The sequence below is a fragment of the Giraffa tippelskirchi genome, chromosome 7, assembly GCF_054371585.1.
Source record: "Giraffa tippelskirchi isolate mGirTip1 chromosome 7, T2T-mGirTip1v1.2.pri, whole genome shotgun sequence".
Taxonomy (NCBI): Eukaryota; Metazoa; Chordata; class Mammalia; order Artiodactyla; family Giraffidae; genus Giraffa; species Giraffa tippelskirchi.
This window is the reverse complement of record NC_137281.1, coordinates 94,776,318-94,799,663: the sequence shown is the minus strand read 5'-3', so window position 1 is coordinate 94,799,663 and position 23,346 is coordinate 94,776,318. Positions and strand designations below refer to the sequence as shown.

The following is a 23,346-nucleotide window of genomic DNA, read 5'->3' as shown; positions in this document are numbered from 1 at the left end:
TCTAGAACACCAAAAGCAAGATTAAAAATAAAGCCAGATAAATGAAAGTATGTATGGATTAAAAAATAGGTGAATCAATAAACATACTAAGAAATAGGAAAGCTCAGAATGGAGATGAGTAACTGATTAATAGCGATCTCTTTTTGTGTTTAGTCGCTCAGTCATGTCCAATCTTTTGTGACCCCATGGACTGCAACATGCCAGGCTTCCCTTTCCCTCACCATCACCTGGAGCTTGCTCAAAACTAATGTCCATTGAGTCGGTGATGCCATCCAACCATCTCATCCTCTGTCATTCCCTTCTCTTCCTGCTATTGATCTTTCCCACCGTCAGGGTATTTTCCAATGAATTGGTTCTTTGCATCAGTTGGCCAAAATACTGGAGTTTCAGCTTCATCATCAGTCCTTCCAGTGAATATTCAGGGCTGATTTCCTTTAGGACTGACTGGTTTGATCTCCTTGAAGTCCAAGGGACTCTCAAGAGTCTTCTCCAACACCACAGTTCAAAAGCATCAATTCTTTGGTGCTCGGCCTTCTTTATGGTCCAACTCTCACATCCATACATGACTACTAGAAAAACCATAGCTTTGACTGTATGGACCTTTGTCGGCAAAGTAATATCTCTGCTTTTTAATACACTGTCTAGGTTTGTCATAGTTTTTCTTCCAAGCAGCAAGCATCTTTTTTCATGGCTGCAATCACCATCCACAGTGATTTTGGAGCCTAAGAAAATAAAGTCTGTCACTGTTTCCACTTTTTCCTCTTCTATTTGCCATTTAAGTGATGGAACGGGATGCCATGACCTTAGTTTTTTGAATGTTGAGTTTTAAACCAGCTTTTTCACTCTCCTCTATCACTTTTATCAAGAGGCTCTTTAGTTCCTCTTCACTTTCTGCCATAAGGGTGGTATTATCTGCATATCTGAGGTTGATATTTCTCCTGGCAATCTTGATTCCAGCTTGTGCTTCATCCATTCCAGTGTTTCACATGATGTACTCTGCATATAAGTTAAATAAGCAGGGTGACAGTATACAACCTTGACCTACTCCTTTCCCAATTTGGAACCAGTCCGTTGTTCCATGTCTGGTTCTAACTGTTGCTTCTTGACCTGCATACAGGTTTCTCAGGAGATAGGTAAGGTGGGGCTGGTATTCCTATCTCTTAAGAATTTTCCACAGTTTGTTGTGATCCAAACAGTCAAAGGCTTTAGAGTAGTCAATGAAGCAGATGTTTTCCTGGAATTATCTTGCTTTTTTATGATCCAACTGATGTTGGCAATTTGATCTCTGTTTCCTCTGCCTTTTCTAAATACAGCTTGTACATTTGGAAATTCCCAGTTCATGGACTGTTTAAACCTAACTTGGGTTTTGAGCATAACCTTGCTAGCATGAGAAATGAATGCAATTGTGTGGTAGTTTGAACATTCTTTGGTATTGCTCCCTAATTGATCTTAAATTTGTCCTGTACATCTGTAAGCTGGTTGTCCATAACATGCCATAATGACCTACACCAATTCTAACTTGCTTCCTCATTGGTTAGCATAAAACTTTTGGCTTCAACAAAGATAATTATTTAGGTATCAGATCTAGGTCTTAGGAGAATATTTTTAAATGCAGGTAGAATTGGTTTACAATATTATGTAAATTTGAAGTGTACAACATAGTGATTCCCAATTTTTAGTGGTTATGCTCCATTTATAGTTATAAAATATTGGGTACGTTCCTTGTACTATATAATATATCCATGCAGTTTGTTATTTTATATGTAGTTCAGTTCAGTCGCTCAGTCGTGTCCGACTCTTTGCGACCCCATGGACTGCAGCACACCAGGCCTCCCTGTCCATCACCAACTCCCGGAGTTTACTCAAACTCATGTCCACTGAGCTGGTGATGCCATCTAACCATTTCATCCTGTGTCATCCCCTTCTCCTCCTGCCTTCAATCTTTCCCAGCATCAGGATCTTTCTTTTCCAATGAGTCAGTTCTTCACATCAGGTGGCCAAAGTATTGGAGTTTCAGCTTCAATATCAGTCTTTCCAATGAATGCTGCTGCTGCTAATGAATATTCAGGACTGATTTCCTTTAGGATGGACTGGTTGGATCTCCTTGAAGTCCAAGGGATTCTCAAGAGTTTTCTCAAACACCACAGTTCAAAAGCATCAATTCTTTGGTGGTCAGCTTTCTTTGTAGTCCAACTCTCACATCCATACATGACTACTGGAAAAACCATAGCCTTGACTAGACGTACCTTTGTTGGCAAAGTCACGTCTCTGCTTTTTATATGCTGTCTAGGTTGGTCGTAACTTTTCTTCCAAGGAGCAAGCATCTTTTAATTTCCTGGCTGCAGTCACCATCTGCAGTGATTTTGTACTTTAATCTCTTGCCCCATCTTGCCTGTCTCTTGTTCTCCATATCTGTGAGTCTGTTTCTTTTTGTGAAGTTTGCTAGTTTAATTTTTTTAGTTCCACTTGTGATATCATGCAGTATTTGTTTTTCTCTGATTCATTTCACTAAGCATAATACCTTCTGAGTCAATTAATGTCTTTGTGGTGTTGGAGAAGACTCTTGAGAGTCCCTTGGACTGCAAGGAGATCCAATAAATCCATGCTAAAAGAGATCAATCCTGGGTGTTCATTGGAAGGTCTGATGTTGAAGCTGAAACTCCAATACTTTGGGCACCTCATGCGAAGGGTTGACTCATTGGAAAAGACCCTAATGCTGGGTAGGATTGGGGGCGGGAGGAGAAGGGGACGACAGAGGATGAGATGGTTGGATGGCATCACCAACTCGATGAACATGGGTTTGGGTAGACTCCGGGAGTTGGTGATGGACAGAGAGGCCTGGCGTGCTGCGGTTCATGGGGTCGCAAAGAGTCGGACGCGACTGAACTGAACTGAACTATTAATTTTATTCTTTTTTTATGTCTGAGTAGTATTTCAATTATTATTGTTTCAATTCCAATTATTAAGGAATCAGATCTAGGTTTTAGAAAAGTTTTAAAAAGCTATGCAATCAGTAATATTGCTTTAAGTATGTATACCAGAATTCATAACATTGAAAATAGTGTTGCAACAGAACTAAATATACATTATGATTTTAGTTACTATATACTATAAATTCAATCTGTAAGATTTAACCAAAAGAAATTATGTAATGTATAGCTGTTCCTTTGCTGTGTGCTGTGCTTAATTGCTCAGTCATGTCCAACTCTTTGCGACCCCATGAATTGTAGCCCGCCAGGCTCCTCTGTCCCTGGGGATTTTCCAGGCAAAAATACTAGAGTGAGTTGCCATGCACTCCTCCAGGGAATATTCCAAACCCAGGGATCAAATCCAGGTCTCCTGCATAGCAGGCAGATTCTTTACCATCTGAGCCACCAGGGATGTCCAGGAATACTGTCAAGGGGAAGCCTATCCCTTTTCCAGGGGATCTTCCTGACCCCGGAATTGATATAATTGACCATATACAAAAACTTAATGCACATGTATAGGAAAGTAAAAGAAAAAGCAATACACTAAATTACTAACAATGGTTGCTCTGAGATGGTGGAATTATGGATAATTTCTGTGCTTTCAACACTAAGCACATATTCTTCATAATCAGTTTAAAACTTAACTTTAAGAAAAATTTTGAAAATGCAATGTCACATAAAGTTCTAAGTAGTCTGGTATCTGCTGACCACAGGAAAACTGGCTTCCAAAATAAAGCAATGATGAAGAGGATAGATTTTAGTCTGCACAAATGAGAGACGTCTAGTGGAAGTGAGTTCATGCCTTAATGAGAAGGCAAGAGGGCAATTCAGTATGCACCAGAGTTTCTGGCTGGACTCACTCCCTTGACTTATGGTCATGCTGGCATGTCTGTTTGCTCTGTATGACATGGACCAGTTCAAGCAAGTTACTTGAATTTGGTCTCACCTTTCAAACTTGTGAGATGCCACACAGAGAATAAAAATCACATTTCTTGTTTCTCTTGAGAATTAGATACATGGCAATACTCAATTGCATGTCAATAACCTAGAGCTCTTAAGCAACATTAGTTGCTCACTCTTTCTTCATTTTGGATTCCCCTCTTCATAGCTCACTTCACCCTTTTATTTAGCCTGCCTGGGGCCTGGGGAGGTGTCTGAGGATATGACTTTATTCTACTTCTTTTTCCTTTGCAAGTGAAGAAATTGAACTTTGGGGGAAAATATAGATTTATTTTGGCTTTCTTTTCTTTATATGGTTTATCTGAATTTTGTGTGAAGAGTGGGCATGAGAAGAGAAGGATGTTGATCTGTAAGATTTAATCAAAATATGTATAGTTGTTTCCTTGAAATTGAGTATGTACAAAAACTTGAAATTCCACATCAGCCCAAGAGGAAGGCTGCAGAATCAATAGACTTTGTTATGTGGCTGAAATTTTATCAAAGAGATAATTCTTTTGAAACCAATTCCAAATTCGCCTTTTTTGGAAATTAATGTTCTAAAGCAAAAGTGACAAATTTGAGGGATGATTTCTGAAATGACTGATTGTATTTAAAGGTCCTTTATGGACAAAGGTGGGTTAAATATAACTATTAAAGACATACATTTAAATTATGCCAGATTAGAAAATTGAGGAGTCCTTCCCAATGGAAAAGATGAATTTACCAGGGAGTAATCTAAACTTTACCTGGGCACACTCAAAAATAACTCTCTTTCCTGGAAAGTGGGAGTGAAGGAGGAGAGGGAGAAGACAGAGCAAAATTAATGGCCTCTGGAGCTCCCAGATGTGTATGACTCAATTTTCTTTAATATTTGGAGAAGGACAAATACAGGTGAGATGAAAATAGCCAACATATGTGTCTCTTCTCTCTGGGGGTGTTCATCTCTCATGACCCTCCAAAGATGCTGGCATTGCACACGTGCAGCTGGAGCCCCTGCCTGAAATGCCATGAGAATCTAACTCAAACCTTATGATGGGTGTTTCTGCTCAAAAGCAAGGTAGCTGCATTCTAACTGGGCCTCCACCCTCAAACATAGTGATGGAGAAAAGTAAAATCTTTTCTTATTTTTAACATCATAATATGTTCAAAGGGTTTTTTCTTTCCATTTTCCAATTATGGTTAACTCGCATTTTATTTTTTTTCTTATCTCCTTAGTCTATGTCATGATCATTAGGTCTCCTCCCATGTATAAATCTGACACATCAGACCGCAATTTGCACTGTCAGCTCCTATGAGTGAAATCTATTGCACTTGCCAAGCTGTCCCGCTTTTGCCTTTGTAGCAACTTTTAGACCACAATAACCATCATCAGTTTAAAGCAGGCAGATCCATTACATTTCCTCTGTTCCTACAGCCCCACATTAAGCTAATATTATCTATTTCCCAAGTGAAAAGAGTCCTTCCAGTCCTATCAATTATTAATTCCTTGCTTGCAGCTAATGTTTTCTTTGAATTATTTAAATGCATCTTCATTTATCAATAAACATAAAATGTTAAACAAAGAATACTGATGAAGGGCATTATTTAAGCTATAACATTTTATGAGATTATTTCAAGTGCCTTTTCTGATTTATTAACACAATATGTTTTATAATTATTTTTCCATTTCTAAAAAAAATTATTCTGGGTATTATCCAGAGATTTGGAAATTTTGTGAGTGTTCTCTTCAACTTCTATTGTGATTTTGACAAGTTTCTTTTAAAATATTCTCAGTGTATGTATATGTCTGTTTGCCTCTCTCTATATATATACATATACACACACACCACATACAAATGTGGATATGTAAAAGTACAAGAGTATTTTTGCTTACTAATATGCAAGTTCATTATCCCTGATATTGTTCTTAAAGTATTAAAGACACCATTATGTTTAAATTTTCTGTTGTGAATTCCTATAGCATTATATTCAGCAAAGTATATTTACAGGTTTTACCAGAACATACATACATACATGTGTTAGGCAAGTAGACAAAGAACAATGGCTCTTTAAAGATTAAACCTTAGGTATGAGACAAATGGACAACAAAATTGTCTATTTTATTGGCTATTATTTTTCTTTTAAAATCTTGGCAGTGACACCCACATGTGCACACACACACACAAATCAATCCTACTTACCAATGTTTTTTTCCTTTTCCAAATTTTGTAACTCAAAATAAAATGCAGGCTAAAATCCAGCTTTAATATCAGTACACTTTATCCTGTCATCTTCTGAGGTAGAGTAGAACAGAGTGTTCTGAAGTAAATATTCCAAATGCAACAAACTAGAAAAATATTTGTGTATACTTGAAAAAGAAAAAAAAAATTAGCAATTAACGTAACTATAATATAATCCAATCCATACCATTCTTTGGCCCTTTTCACTGACATTTATTTCAAAACAATGTTATTCTTCAGACTTTATGAAGGTGGTATCAGTGGATCCAGTCATTCTCCAATTTTGAGAGCTCTGAATTTTCTGCTGATCCAAATTATCTAAAAAAGAAAATATCTCCATAAGCTTATAATAATGCTCTGTGATAAAACACAGATGTATTTTAGTGATAGTTATAAAATTAAATATTCAACAATAAGCTTCAAAATATCCAAGATTAATTCACAATCCTCAAGAATTCAAATAATTCATCATATATTATCCCAGCAATTCATTCTGGAAGCAGATAAAGATCTTGGAAGTCATAATCCAAGCCTTGCTCTATAAAAATGAAGAAACGGAGATCTAGAAATGTTATGGACTTGCCCATAGTCATAAACCTAGTTACACTCAACTACTGAAGTTCAGAGATACATGTTAAGTTTTAAAGAGAAACTGTGCATTTCAAATGGCATTTATGGTCTATCAAATATGTTTTAGGTTGAGATTCATACATTTTTTAAAAAGTTGATGGCAAGAGTTACCTCTTAATAGATAAGGTTATAATTTTGTGAACAAATACTTGCCTAGGAAACGGTATGAAAGTTCAGGTATTGTTACCAAATCATGGGCTTCATTGTGATCATTCACAAGTTTTAAAATTGCATGTAACATAAGATTCTATAAATTATTAAGTGACATAAACTCAGAATGAGCCCTAGGCAGAATGTGAACTAAAGAATGTACAGTAGTTCTTTTATGCCCTAGTCTCTTCTTTTTAAACAGTGACAGGTCTCTAAGGCAATCGCTGATGATTGTTTACACTTGCTACCTCGAATTTAAGGTATTTTAAAACTAGATATCATTTACTATCCTAGACACTTTAAAGAGGATGTTATAATTACTTGTAACAACAATCATTTCAGCCAGACATTATGTCTGCTCTACAGATGGGAGAACCCATATTCAAAGAAGTGAAAGTGATTTAGCTGGTAGGAAAACCTTAAAGCCCATATTTTTTCCACTAAAAACCTTGGATTTTATCACATGAGAACTATGGAGAGCCATTGGAGTGGTTTTTGTAATTTTTTTAAACAGCTTTATTAAGGTTATTAGTGACTTGTAAAGAAGTGAAGTGAAAGTGACTCAGTCATGTCCAACTCTTTGTGACCCTGTGGACTACACAGTCCATGGAATTCTCCAGGCCAGAATACTGGAGTGGGTAGCCTATCCCCTCTCCAGGGGATCTTCCCGACCCAGAAATTGAACTAGAGTCTCCTGCATTGCAGGCAGATTCTTTACCAGCTAAGCTACCAGGGAAGCCCTTGTAAAGAAGTTTCACATATTTCAAGTGTAAAATTTGATACATTTTGACAGTTACATGTTCATGACATCAGTATCCTTGTCAAAGAGAAGTTAGAATAACCACCACTGTCTACATAACCTGTGGATCAGTTTGGGGATATTTGACATCTTAGTGAGATTGCATTTTCCTATCTATAAGCAAGGTAAATTTCTTTAATTAATTAGATCACCTTTACTTTCTGTCAGTGACATTTTGTAATTTTCAGGATACAGATTATGCACATTTTTAGTTGAACTATCCTTACATACTTTATATTTTTGATGCTATTGTAAATGGTGGTTTTTAAAATTTAATTTCCAATTGTTTGTTCTTAATACATAAAAATAAAATTGATACTTGAATATTGATCTTGTAAACTATCACTTTGGTATACTCACTTAATGGTTCTAGTAGCCTTTTTATAAATTCCAGTGGATTTTTTTACATAGGAAGTCATGTCATCTGTGAATAAAGCCTGTGTTACTGCTCCCTTTCCAATCTAGATGCCTTTTCTTTCCTTGTTATACTAGCTAGAACCTCTAAGACAATGTTGAATAAAGTTGAAAAAGACATCCTTGTCTTGTTTCTAAGTTAAGTGGGAAAGCACAGTTTCCCACCGCTAAGTGGTATGTTGGTGGTAGCAGTGAAGTGAAGTGAAAGTCACTGAGTCATAACTGACTCTTTGTGACCCTGTGGACTATACAGTCCATGGAATTCTCCAGGACAGAATACTGGAGTCGGTAGCCTTTCCCTTCTCCAGGGGATCTTACCAACCCAGGGATCGAACCCAGGTTTCCCACACTGCAGGCAGATTCTTTACCAGCTGAGCCACAAGGGAAGCCCTGTTGGTTGTAGAGTTATGTTTTATTTTGAAGATGTCCTTTATTAGATTGAGGAAAGCACCTTGTGTTCCTGTTTTGCTGGGAGTTTTACCATTTAAATAAGTGTTGGATTTTGTCAAAATTTTTTCAATACTTTTTCTGTGCCTGATAAGAAGATCATAGTAGTTTTTCATGTTTAGCCTGTTAATACAGTAGATTATGTTGATTTTTTGAGTATTAAACCACTCTTGCATTCCTGAAATAAACCCTACTTTTCATGAGTCATTTTATCCCCTTTATATGGTTTTTGGATTTGAATTGCTAAATTTGTGTTTAGCATATTTTTATATCTTTGTAATTTTATATCTATGTAATTTTAAACATATCTTTGTGTAAATGAAGTTATTGGTATAGTTTTCTTTTCTCATACTGTTTCTTTCTGGTTTTGATATAAGGGCAGTGATAGACTCATAAAATAAGTTGGGAAGCATTCCTTCAATTTTCTGGAAGAATTTGTGTAGAAATGGTATTTTTATCTCCCTTAAATATTTGATATAATTCATCAGAGAAGCCATCTGGGCCTGAAATATTCTTGAGGAAAAAATATTTTAAACAGAAAAATCAATTTCTTAATGGATATACAGGTGTTCAGATTATCTATTTCTTCTTGTATGAGCTTTGGTAGTTTGTGCTTTTCAAAGAATTTGTTCATTTCCTCTGAATTATTGAATTTACTGGCATAGAATTATTCACAACCTTTCCTTTGTATCACTTTAATATGTCAAATATGTAGTGAAGACCCCTCTCTCATTCTTGATATTGGTCATTTGTGTTTCTCTCTTTTACTCCTGTTCATTTTGAATCAAAGTTTATCACTTTTGTTGATCCCACAGAAAGAGAATTTGGTTTCAGTGATGTTTTTGTTTTCTATTTAATTGATTTATGTCTGATCTCAATTATCACTTATCTCCTCTTTGGTTTAACTTTGGTTTTATTTCAATGTTTTTTATTGAATAAAAGATTCTTTAAATTCTATAATGCTTTACAGTTTTCAAAAATTTCACACACATGATTTCATGTAATCTCATAATAACTTTTTTCCCCCTAATCCTGCACTGCCCCTCCTTTATTCTCCCCACTGGTAATCATGTTTGTCCTTTATATCTGTGAGTTGGCTTTTTCTTTGTTTTCTTCACTAGTTTGTTGTATTTTTTTTTTAGATTCCTCTAGCTCTGTTCTTTATCAAGATTGTTTTAACTTTTCTAGGCCTTTTGTGTTTCTCTTTTTATAATTTATTAAAGATGCAGTCATTAATTTGAGAGTGTTCTTTTAGAATATAGGTATTTAGTGTTATGTTTTCCCCTCAGTACCATTTAAATGACATCCTACAAACTGATACTATTGTGTTTTTATTTTCATTCAGTTTTGAAATACTTTCTAATTAGAAGAAATTCATATACTGTTTTGTCTGATATGTATGTATAGTCATCCCTCTGCATCCATGTAGGATTGACTCCAAGCCCCTCAAATACCAAAATGTGTGGATGCTCAAGTCCCTTAAATAAAATTGCATAGTATTTGCATGTAACCTACACACATCCTCCTGTATACTTTAAATCATCTCTAGATTATTTATACCTAATACAATGTAAATGCTATGTAAATTGGAGAAGGCAATGGCACCCCACTCTAGTATTCTTGCCTGGAAAATCCCATGGACGGAGGAGCCTGGTAGGCTACAGTCCATGGGGTTGCTAAGAGTTGGACATGACTGAGCAACTTCACTTTCACTTTTCCCTTTCATGCACTGGAGAAGGAAATGGCAACCCATTCCAGTATTCTTGCCTGGAGAGTCCCAGGGACGGCGGAGCCTGGTGGGCTGCCGTCTATGGGGTTGCACAGAGTCGGACACGACTGAAGCGACCTAGCAGCAGCAGCAGCAGCTATGTAAATAGTTGTAAATACACTGTAAATTGTTGCCAGGCTGGCAAATTCAAGTTTTGCTTTTTGGAACTTTCTGGACTTTTATCTGAATGTTTTATATCTGTGGTTGAGTCCTTGGATGTGGAACCCAGCAATACTGAGGGCTTACTGTAATTAGGTCTCAACTAGTGGTGATGGTGAAAATGAAGTGATTAGAGATTCAGTAGGATTCACTGACTTGCTTTGAAGGCCTTGGAAAAGTAAAAAATAAAGTTAATGAGAATAGAGACTGTTTGGATAGAATGATAGTTTTGGTTTTAATATGGGAGTTTCAATGTCAGCAAACACTTAGAGATAGTATTCAGCATCCATTTGGAAATTTGAACTAGTATTTAGAAGAGCCATCAGAGATAAAATGTCTTGAGACAAGATACTGGATTAGGTACCTAAAGAATACAGTAACAGAAGTGTTGACTTACCCATATATGGAACTAACTATGTACCAGGTGTTATTGTAAGGACTTTTCATACATGAACTAATCTAGCAGTCACACAGCCTTATGAAGAAGGTGCTATTATTATTTGTATTTTATAAGGAGGTGAATAAAGACACAGATAAGCTAGTTAAGTAATAGAACAGGAATTTGAATCTAAAGCACTGGCTCCAGAGTTCATGTTTAAACTATTACACTGGACAGCCATTCTCCCTCAAATGATATACAACATAATATCTAGAACAAGTGTATAGACATTATGGCAAGATATGTTTTTAAGATATGAACTTGTGCCTTCACAGTTGAGAGAAATAACAAAGAATAAGCACTCTCAGACATCTATTCCCTTTTCCCTATTCTCTCATTTAAAGAAAGTAGCTAAGGCCTCTGTGTTTGCTTACTTCATTCAGTGATTGTGTTCTGGGGTCTAAAGCAGAAGTCAACTGAACAAAACTTGATTCTTGCTTGTTTTTTCTTTTCCTGAAAGTGTCGGCTCATTAACTCTATGAAAGGGTTATGTTGAGGGGAGTGGTAGAGGCAAGTTCCAGCCTGACTGGGGAGGAGATGGGCTGTGAAAGTAGGGTAAAGAGTGTGTATATTCCCCAAGAACAAGTGTTCTGCAGGGGCAGAAACTCAGAGGGGATGACCAAGTCCTGAATATAGTGCATGACTCCGGGTACTAGATTTCTTAACCTCAGGAAAGTTGCCCTGTTGAGGCTTGACACGATTAGCAGGATGACCTGTCCACATGGACACGTAGGTTGGACAGTGGAAAAACCTAAGGCAGCCAAAACAGAGTTTAAAAAAAGTTTTTATTCTGTTTGTCAACTTTTGTGCACCTCATAAAATTTGTAGATTTGAGGACTTCCAAAATGACAAAATTAAATTTATCATCAGTCCAGTAGGATGGGGACTTGGAGGAAGATTTAATATGATCAAAAATTGATTTAGAAATATAATAAATGACATTTATATGTCTTTTACATGCAAATTTTCAGAGAAAGATATTAACCTCATACCTTCATTTCAGAAACATTCATTCACTCACACGTACCTTAAAGTATATTTAAGGCTCTTATGTGCCAGATGTTTATATAAAGTGTGGGATTCCAAATAAATGTTTGTAAGGTATTCTCCTTGACGTTGAAAATGGCACAGTTTGGTAATTACAATTGCAATTGAATGGAGTAAGCAATAGGACAGATTTATGTGTGAAGCATCAAGAGAGAAAAGAAAATGAAGCAAATTTCATAAAAAGAAGTATATGAAATATAGGTGCTAAAAGCTAAATATAAGCAGATTAACAGGTAGAATAGGAAAAATGGACACAGATATTATAGAAAGAAGAAAATCCCCTTGAAAAGAGCATACAAGTGCAGACAAAAAGCACTTCTGAGGAACACCAATCATCATGGTATCCTGGAAAGATCATAGAGGCATGTAGATCTCAGGTTGAATGCCGCCTCAGTCATTTAGGAAATATGGAATGGAACTCTTCTGGGCCATGGTTTGTTGTTGCTATTGCTGTTGTGTTTTTAAAATAGAAGAAATGAGTAGCCTCTTCATGGAGTTCTTGTAGAATAGGAGGAGCCAACACACACAAGACCCAGCATAACCCTTGGCCCTTTACAAATATTTAATTCCTGCCTTCCCAGGCCATTCTCAGTATAAACTTTTTTTTATTTGTTGTTGTTTAACCACTCAGTCATGCCTGACTCTTTGGTGACCCCGTGGACTATAGCCTTCCAGGCTCCTCTGTCCATGGGATTTTCCAGGCAAGAATACTGGAGTGGGTTGCCATTTTCTTCTCCAGGGGTTCTTCCCCACCCAGAGATCAAACCTTGTTTCCTGTACTAGCAGGCAGATTCTTTACCACTTGGCCAGTATAAACTACTGAAACTCCAAATGTGACCAGAGGAAAGAGAATGAGTTTTCAACGCCATGATATGAACTTGGAACTGTGTTTGGGGGATGGATTGGAAAAGACCATGAATATTACCCTAAGGACCTCAGAGTTAACCCTATACTGAGCAACTTAAAGTTCCCAAGCAGGGGCATGATGTAATTAAATAACTGTTTTTGAGTGGGGAGGACATGAAAGAGGGAGGAGAGCCTGGAAGGCAGGGCCAATTCAGGAGCTACTGCATAAGATGAATAAAAAAATGAGAAGATAGAGGCCTTGGAGGTGGGAAAGAAAGGAAATATTCAAAAGGGATTTTGAAAGTGGAAGTGATAGTACTCCAGATGTGCACACTTAGGGACTGAAAGGAAGTCATGATGTACTAAGACCTCGAGCCTTCTATCACTGAGACGGTGCCACCATGAATGACTTTCGTAGGGAACAGAGGAAAGTGTTTGAGGATCTCCAGGTTTTTAGAGGTGTCAAATTTGAGGCACCTAAAGAGGATCCATGAAATTATAAACTTGTGGGAAGTTATACACGTATATAATTGAAAATTAGGAGAACGCTGACCCAAAGGAGAAAAATGTTTTATCCCTCTCTCTTATCCGTCCTTCTATTTTGTTCCAAAGTATATCAAAATCTATCAGAGGTATGAAAAAGGAAGAGGCCTGATGTTTAGTAGTGTGACTTTATAGCAACACCTCTGATCGGTCACATCATGTCACTAGACTTAGTTCTAATTATTATTAGTTTTTCAGTTTTATAGATGGAGAAATCATAGATTACATCAGGAAGAAACAGCCATAAGATTTTTCTCCCAAACATAACCATCAGAAGAAATACTTTTTTGGAAAAGATGAAATTAATAGTAGTGTAACCTTACACTAGGCTGCAGAGACTTGTCTGAATTAGAAAAAGGGTGACATTAGGGATGACTAAGAAAAAAAGATGAAGAAATTGTAAAACAGTCAACGAATTGAAGACGTATGCTGGAAAATATTATGTGAACACTTACTGATGTGCCTAGTATGACATAAATCTTAAAATGAAAGATTTATATTCAAACATATTGTTAACATACTTGTTCATGTATTCAAGTAATTTGCTCATTTAACATTTTTGAGTTCTCTCCTATGTGGCAGGTGTTCAGTTAAGTGCTGAGGTTAGAAAGAATAAATAAGAAATACACCTAAGTGTTGAGTAATTCATATTTAGGGGAAGGATGGAAAAATGGTCACTTGAACTATGTAGTGAGACATTCCAATAAATGTACACCCAGAAATTTCAGCAAGCATAGAAATGAATCAAGGGGAGGGAGCAGCAGAGAAGACTTCCTGGAGGAGGGGATGCTGGACGGGAATTTTAAAACAGGAGGAGGCAGCTAGTCTGTGGATCAGAAAGAAGGGAGTTCTAGGCAGAGAAGTTGACATGAACAAAGCAAGGAGGAGAGAAACAATGTGATTCACGTGAGGAATTCTGAGCTGCTTCTTTAATGCAAGCAGTAAGAGATAAGTGAGGCAAGAGAATAAGTGAGATGAGTCAGATTGTGCTGGACCTTATTTGCTTCTACCACCCCAAGTGTTTGCCAGATCACCCAGCTGTTGAGTTTTTCCAATAAGATGGTGGCCTGCCCTAGGGCTAAGACAGCAGGAATGGACATTGATCACGTTTTCCTTGATTTCTGAAGCACTGACTCTATTGAATTGAGATTGTTTTTGCCTTTTCAGAAGTGAATCCTATTACACTTATGAAGAGATTGGACTTAAAGTCATTCCAGAAAAGGTTCTCAAATTCAAAATTGGAAGTCAGGCTTTATTGCCCTACTTGTTCATTCCCCCTCGAACTCCTTTCAAGAAATGACAGGCACCATTAGGGATTAGATTCTATTCCGAGAAACCTGACTGTGCTGCCACTGCTGCCCCAGCAGTCAGCAATATGTATTTCCTGGAAGAACGTTTCAACGTCAGAAGTGCTGACTGACTCAGACAACCCTTGTGCCAACCAGGAAATTTATGAGTGAGCCCTCAGTATAATTCCCCCTGGTTCCATACTCAGGTCGAGAGGATGTCAGATGTTTCCATCTTCCCTTAAAATCTTTAAAAAGCACTTGTTAGGTAACTAAGTTAGAAAACAAAATCTATACTGTATTTCTAGTCTAGAGTGAAATTCTTGTTGAAGCCTGCATTACAGTCACATTAATATCACATTAGCTCTTCATGATTAATATTAGTGTGATGAATGAATTAATAATGATTAGCCACTAAGGTTTTCTTTCTCCCCACCATGACATGAAGAAGATCCAGGGCATTGATTATCACAAATAAAATGGATTGATTTATCATTTATGGGAAAAGATCTTCTCTTCCCATAAAGCTTATTTTTTGCTCCCCCATTCCCCTGTCTCCTGGAAATATATTATCTTTGGCAGCAACCCAAAACCATCCACAGATTATTCACTACAGCCAACAATTATAATTAAGAATGGTGATTTGAATACTAGCTTTGAATGAGTAACTGGGTCTTACACAAATGAATTGTCCTGTAGAAGTGCTACCCAGAAGGGGGCTCCTTTCCTCTCCTCCATCTCTCCCTGAATAATAACCATTGTATAGCATGGTTGTCTTCTGAATAGGATAAGCAGTTACCCTGTTGGCCTAATTGTAAGGGAAATATTATCTACTATATTGCCTACTGGAAACCTCAAAACCTATTTAGGAGGCAGTATCTTTACATACTGGATTCTATGACTACTCATCTTTTCAGCAGATGTGCATTTACTGAATTAACTGTCCAGTTTATTCCTTGAATTTCTTCTTGGGCTTGATATTCAACATGCCTGTTCAAAGAGTTATTATGCTTTTGTCCTCCTAATAGAAAAACATTTCTCTACCACAATCTCTTGTGATTAAAAGCATAGCCTTCAGGATTGCCCTCATACTAGGACCTTTTGATAGGATGATACAAACTGAAATTTTCACTATTATCTAACTTGAGCTTACTGAAGCAATTTGACACAATTACATCTTTAATTGCATTTTAAAGATATTAGTGCATTCTTTCCTATTGACATTTTATCCATATATTAAAATCCAGCATTAACCTCACAATTTCTACACCTAGGCTATGCATTAAGATGATGTCTGTATATTGCCACACTTCACATTGTGTTGTTGCCTTTTAAGTATCCTCCAGTTTACTAATGAGCATTTATGGTTTCATAAAGAAATGGTACATATTTTTCCCTATGACTTTGGGTAAATGGTCTACAAAAGTGGCTGTGTTTTATACATACATAAATGTTAAACAACAAAAATTCAATGTGAGCCCACACTAGTTCATTTTTACAAGCATCTATAGAGGGTCTACTGTGTGCTAGGCTCTGCATTGTTCAGGGCATTGAGATCTACAAAAACAAAAGACAGTCTCCCACTTTTTTAGGGAAAACAGACATATAAAATCATTTCAGTGCCATATGACGTATTGAATAATGAATATTTTTATATATGATATAGAACCAAAGTAGGGTCAAAAAGGAGGTGATAGCTGAAGAAGCTTTAGGCCAGGAGGGACCCACAATAATCCTCATTTTCTTTCTACTCTGGAAATAGAGAAGCTGGTAGAAATTATACTACCATCAAGTACCAGCAGGCTTTAGTTTTGTTTATCCAGGGTTTTGTGATTTGTGTAAAGGCATTAGGCCTTACTGATTTATTAGAGTCCTTTTATTTAATATATACCTCTACCAAAGAAGTCCACATGATATATATCTTAGTTTTATGACATCATAAACTCATCCATTATTGTCTGTGAGCTAGTCATAACCCTAAACTTGAAAAATTAAAATAATTGACAAGAGAAAACATTGTGAATGGCAGCCTTCCTATGTTGATAGTCTCTAAAGATGTAGTAAGAATTGATATAGAGCACCCCTTGTTTTGGGGTTTTTGTAATTCAGAAGTGGCCTACTCATTAGAGATTAAAACAAAGCACATAGATTTGCCTTGAAGAGCAAGTTTATGATCAAGTCAAGGAAAAGAATTTGTTAGTAATTACATGGTATGCTACAGGAGAATTACTGCTTATGTCATCTGGCTTTTATAACCTAGAGTTGGAGTCATGATTCTGATTTTTGTTTATAAACTTATTTTTAGATTCACCGATATATAATGATATCTCGTTTCACATAATTCTTTTAAAGAACTGATGGAAAAAATTTATTCCATAGTACTTGGGACGTGCAAAGCAAGACAGTTTGTATGTCATTTTTTTAAATGTAAAAATCACTCTCATATTAATAAATATATACATTTTCTGTGGCCGAAATATTGAAAGTTAAGAGAGTGATATGGGTTAGTACTACCACCCCTGTGGCAGAGAAAGAATTTTTCATTTATGATACAGAGCTAAAGGTTTTTTTTAAATTGAAAGAGAGAGGGAGAGAGATGATTTGAAGGCCAAGGAAATATATAATTTCACTTTCTGTTGTTTGATCTGTCTGCTTACTATTTATTTGTTTTTGAAAGGAAAAAAGTTGAAGGTGATATACCTCTGCTCTGTGATGTCTAGCTACATTACATCTCTCAAATTCAACATTTCTAATCTACATCTTCGTTAAAAACCCCTAATTTAAATTTTCCTTATTTTTCATATGTTCCTCTACCTCTTCTTTCCTTATAACAGTCTCTCCTTCACTCTCCTGTTAGATGGTCTTTCTAAAGTTTACATTTAATTATAAAATTCTCATTGCTTACCAAATTAAATGCAGATTCCTTACCCAACCCTTTGAATTCAAGCAGACTGAATTCCTACTGAACTTTCCCTCATATAGCTGACAATCCTCTCTTATTGGACGATTCATTTTTCCCTTGATGCCTCATAGCTTTATCCTGGGACTTTGTGTTCATTCTCTTTTCTCTGCATAGAACATTCTCCCCACTTTCCAATCTCCGCTAATGGAAATTCTACCCATCTTGAAACCTGTCCTCAAGTGTCATCTGTCACATGAGAGTTTTCTTGATCGTTGCTCGTATCCCTCTTATTTGAACTCCAATGGTATATGGTACATCTCCCATAGTGTTTATTTCCATACACATGATGATGTAATCTAACGAGAAAGAAGTGTGCCAAGCAGTGAGAAATTAGGGATAAGTCAAAGATTCTGACGCAGTTCCCTGGAAGAGGCTGGGAACACACATAAGTGCTCTCAGTACATTGTTGATAAGTATTGTGGTGAGTCCAGAGCCCTGGAGGAGAAATAAAGAATAAAGAAGAAAACAAAATCCTCAGACTAAATGATTTGGGAAAGACATACTGAAGCAAATGGTATGACAGTGAAAGTGAAAGTCGCTCAGTTGTGTCTGATTCTTTGCAACCCCATGGACTGTAGCCTGCCAGGCTCCTCTGCAGTGAGATTCTCCAGGGCAGAATACTGGAGTGGGTAGCTGTTCCCTTCTCCTGAGGATCTTCCAACCCAGATATCCATCAAGGTCTCCCACATGGCAGATGGATTCTTTACCATGTGAGACACCAGGGAAGCATGGGGGCCGCGGGGGGAGGGAGGGCAGGGAAGAGCTTAACATTTGCATAGAAATTATCCAGGCTGGAAGGAAAAGGGAGTTTTAAGCTATATTAGTGCAGAAGGCATAGAGATGGGACCAGTAGGATGCTGAGCTGGGCTGTGCAGCCTCACAAGAGTTACTGTGAAATATTCAGGAACTTTAAGAGCTGCTTGTTCAACTGTTGATTCTTTGAAAGCCATGCTGGGAGTATATATATCATGGATATTGACAAACGTTACAAACCAGAGGTTTTTAGTTTGTTTTCAGAAAGCAAGTTAACCAGGACACCCTGGTTGTAAGAGAACGTGCAAGGTTCAGAGAATTGCAAGTAATTTAAATTTTACTCTAGTTGGAAATTTGCACATGAAAAAATAACCCTTGGATTAGATTCTAAGCTTCCAGAAGGAAGGAATGTTTCCTTATTCATCGTAAAATCCTCTTATTGTGCCTCTGATAAAAGTAGGTAGGTAGTCAACTTAGTCCATCTATTTATTCTAGCTTAGAAAAGAATGAATTCAGACAAAAATGTGCTTCTTAAATTTTAGTTAAATGCATTTGCCTTTTACTGCTTACGATTACTTTCTCTCTCAATGAAAATAAACAGCTCTTAAAGTATTGGGTTTAGAAGCAGTTATCTGCCAGAAAGGACACTAGGGAATTATCGTGGTATTTATATAAAAGGTTTAGTTTTTACTTGTATCTGTTTAGCAGGATTTTCTAATAATCCTTTTCTTAAAACATTTTGCTTAAGGTTGAGAAATAATCAGTTGTCCAGATTAAGAAATGTTATGACATTGAGAAAGGAGCTTTTAGAAAAGATAATTTCAAGGAGAACAGAAAGTTCTCTTACATTCAGTTCAAGTTTTCTGCTCATTCATTTATGTTCATGCCTCTGCCAACAACTGGCCGAGTTGATTGTAAGAACCAGTTGTAATGTTTGTTAAATGGATGGATAAATTATTTTTTAAATAACCAATATTTATCAAGTATTTTCTTGGTGTCAGGTACTGTTCTAAACCTTTGCATAATTATCTCATTTGGTGCTTACAAGACCTAATTTCCTTTTACAAATTAGGAAACTATCATTTTGGTAGATCTTAAAGAGCTTTCTAATAATGACTGACCAAATGTCTGATGTAAATAATAAATTCTCTCACACATGTATGAATATATGCTAACCTATTTCTGTTAGGATTTAAGAATATAAAATTAGATTAACTAGAAATTCAGGGAACAGAGTTGTTGTTTAGTCACTAAGTTAAGTCTGACTCTTGTAACCCCACCCGGTTCCCTCTCTCCATGAGATTTCCCAGGCAAAAATACTGGAGTGGGTTGCCATTTCCTTTCCAAGGGGATCATCCTGACTCAGAGATTGAACCCACTTTTCCTGTGGCTCCTGCATTGGCAGGCAGGTTCATTACCACTGAGCTACCAGGGAAGCCCAGAGGGAAGAGTATGTTATTGCATTTTCTGATTAACTGTTAAAACTAATGCTTAAAAATAATTCTTAAAAAGTGCCTTCAAATTTTCTGAAGCAGATCCGCATCTAAATTCCTCTTTTAAAGTAATATAGATTATGCATATGGTTACTGGGGAATTTTCGTTTATTTCTATTCCCCCCCCACCCCACATCTAGGTCACCACCATCTAGTGTAGTGTAGATGGAGGGAATTTAGGTGAATTTCTGATAAACTAAGACAACATGCCAATTCCTTCAATGTATTTTATTTGCTTTTCTTAACCTGAAATTTAGGCAGAGTAAAGTATATGTTTATTCAATATTTCAACTCATTGGTGCTGCTGCTGCTAAGTCACTTCAGTCGTGTCCAACTCTGTGCGACCCCACAGACGGCAGCCCACCAGGCTCCCCTGTCCCCGGGATTCTCCAGGCAAGAACACTGGAGTGGGTTGCCATTTCCTTCTCCAATGCATGAAAGTGAAAAGTGAAAGTGAAAGTAAAGTCGCTCAGTTGTGTCCGACTCTTAGCGACCCCATGGACTGCAGCCTACCAGGCTCCTCCGTCCATGGGATTTTCCAGGCAAGACTACTAGAGTGGGTTGCCATTGCCTTCTCCGTTCAACTCATTATGTTATAGCTAATTAAGTCCTTATTATATATTTTGTTCTTTTAATAGTAGCCTAGCCTAGACTGTGGAGTCTATATCATTCAACTTGACTAGGTTAAGTCAGTGGTCTGACTTCGTGGCTGGAACTCGTCTGAGCTTACCTGAACTTTCTTTACTCTCAGAAGTACCCTTTGAATAACATAATTTCTAACAGCAAGAAAAACTTACTTGTAGATTCATCAGATATTTTCTTTTTTTTAAAGTATTTTTTAAAAAGTTGTTCGTAATATCTTGGTTGTTTATTTGCCCATCTCTATCCCCATAGATTGTTTTGAAATTTGTGTGTCCAGTTGTTAAAGTCAAGATGATCCTTTCTTGTTCACATCCAAAGTTTCCATTGTGGAAGATTGTGTTGCTATTCCCCAATACTCTCTCTCCTCCTTGTGAAAGCATTACTCATCCCTGTCCATTGCTGTGTGATCCTTAGTACCTGCTGTGAAGATGCAGCTATATGTTGACTAAATAAGATGCACAACCTGACAGTGTGAGTTAAGTTTAATTTGGAGCAAAATGAGGACTGCAGCCCAGGAGACAGCACCTCAGTTGGTTCTGAGAGACTGCTCCAAAGAGGCAGTGGGGGAAGGTCGGTATATATAAGATTTTGGTGAAGGGGGAGTTCAATACAATTAAACGCTCATTTTACAAAAGGTTTTCCTGCTAGCCATGAGGAGCTGATGTCATCATGAAGGGATTTAGTGCTTTTATAGATATGAAGAGAAGCAAGGATTGGGATTATGATATCAGTTCCTGAAGATATCTATCTAAAGTCAGGTCCCAGCAGATTCCCTGGAGCACAGAGTGCCTCACTCCGTTGTGAACTCTCTCAGGAGGTGTTGAAGGTCAACAGCTGCAGCAGCACAAGGCTCAACCTCTGTCCAGGCAGATGGCAAATACCCTTTTTGTTCAGTTGCTGCCAATTCTCTTGACAAGTGCCAATTTGTAGTTGACATATATGACTTACTTGGACAATGAAATGAAGGCAGAAACCTAAAGAGCCACCACATGGTTTTGCTAGTCCTCTGGCAACAAGAAGGCTTACCTCCGACAGGAACTGCTCTTTCAGCACAGACCCAGAAAGAAAATACTTCTCTGAATAGTTGCTGAGCAGAGATAGTCAGCTATCTCCAGCCAACATCTAACCTAAGCAATCACTGTTTTGTTGGTATAAATCTCTGATATTTGAGAGGTTTGTTACTTCAGTGTAACCTAGAAAAGCTGAGTTGTACATCATGTAACATGTCAAGAAAAGCTACATGAAATTAATCAAGGAGAGCAGGTTGACTTCTCTCTTTGCTACTTGCCATGTATACTTGGTCACATTGAACCATAATTAGAGTTTATGATTCTTTCCTGGTATGAACTTCTACTGAAAGGACTTTAGTCATACTTCCCGTCTCCTGATGAATATGATCCTGGGGCACTGGCATGAAACTGTTTCTGTGATCCTTTTGCTGATTCTTTGCAAATATGTTCTCCTGTAAGTTCCATAATGATGGTAGAAAATATTCCATGTCCCTGGGAATAGACGGAATTGTCTCAAAGTCCTTAGGGCATAAGCTTTCTCATGAGACCTTCTCTTTTCCTTCAGAGACCTTATTGCACACACCCCAAGAAGGCAGTGATTCTCCTTTTGTCTCATTTCCAGAAGAGTCCCTTAGTAATATATTGGCCTTAATTTCATGAGTATAGACTTCTTGCTTCTACTGACTCTGGATCTAGTTACTGCATCTACTCCCTGAGATATTTACCCCTTAAGACTATTTTCCTGTTTGGAAATTATTGCTATAACCTGATTAAGGAAGCCACCCTCCCTTTCTTAAAGATAGGCTTAGTTATTACTTCAGAAGCAATGTGATTACACAAGATTAGTTAGATTAATCAATGCTTTACAAGGTTAGTGAGCTCTCCTAAATTGGATAGTGCCTCAGCCACTTCCTCATTTTGACCACTGCCAAGATAATTCAAATGTTTTGCTTTTTTTTCTTCCTAAGAGGATGCAATTGTCATTACTAAATGTGACACCCCCCCCCCACCAGTGCAACTTGTGAATGAGAAGGCTGATATTTTCCCTGTTATGTCCTGAAAGAATTGGTGATATAAGTTATTCTGTCAGAAGAATGAATGCCATTCCTCAAAACTTGGGGCTTTCTTTCGGTCATTGGAAGACTTTTTGTTTTGGTTTGCCAGTCACCAAACTTTCAGTCACAATCCAAGCTGATAGGTCTCAGGCAGAGTCAATACTACAGCTTGTTAATGATACTCCATCTATTGACCTATGAGGGGGTACCACAGAGTAAACTCTGCTCTGTGAGGCAAATTTTGATCACCTTTGAACTTAAGAAGGGTCAGAAACTGCTAGAATAATAACAAGCAATATGAGATCCATTTTCAGCTTTGGTCTTCATCACCACCCACCCCAAGCAACTGACCCAGGAGTCACTTTTTACTAATAGGGTTTTCTCATGCATTTCCCTTTGAATATACATTGTACTTTACTTATAATTGTGGTCTGCTTCAAGAAGCCACTTGTAAAAACCTGTTACAATATGTTGCCTATATAAAGACACATTTGATAGAAGTATTGCTTAATTTTTAAGAGGAGGTTTCTTTCCTTTTTTTTTTTTTTAAGACATTTATCTTTTATTTTTATTTATTCTATAAACCAGGCAACTTATTTTGGGAAATACCAGCAAAGCTGAATTTTGGAATCCTATTCCTTCACATATGGTATTAATATATCTCTGTCTTTGCGTTCATGCAACACAGCAACAGATGTCTAACATTTCTGGTTTTTAATAGGCATCTGATCTTGGGAAGGTCCTTTTTTGGAATAGGCAATGGTATATGTTTTTAA

At 37.1% G+C, this 23,346-nt stretch overlaps 1 long non-coding RNA gene across 1 annotated transcript; it reads right to left on the bottom strand.

Annotated features, from left to right (window-relative positions):
- Window positions 1–6,319: 6,319 nt before the first annotated feature.
- On the bottom strand, window positions 6,320–8,265 carry LOC145512752 (uncharacterized). The gene is made up of 2 exons (XR_014058764.1): window positions 8,067–8,265; window positions 6,320–6,445 (listed from the first exon to the last, which is right to left on the bottom strand). It is a non-coding gene; the product is annotated as an uncharacterized LOC145512752 (long non-coding RNA).
- Window positions 8,266–23,346: the final 15,081 nt, after the last annotated feature.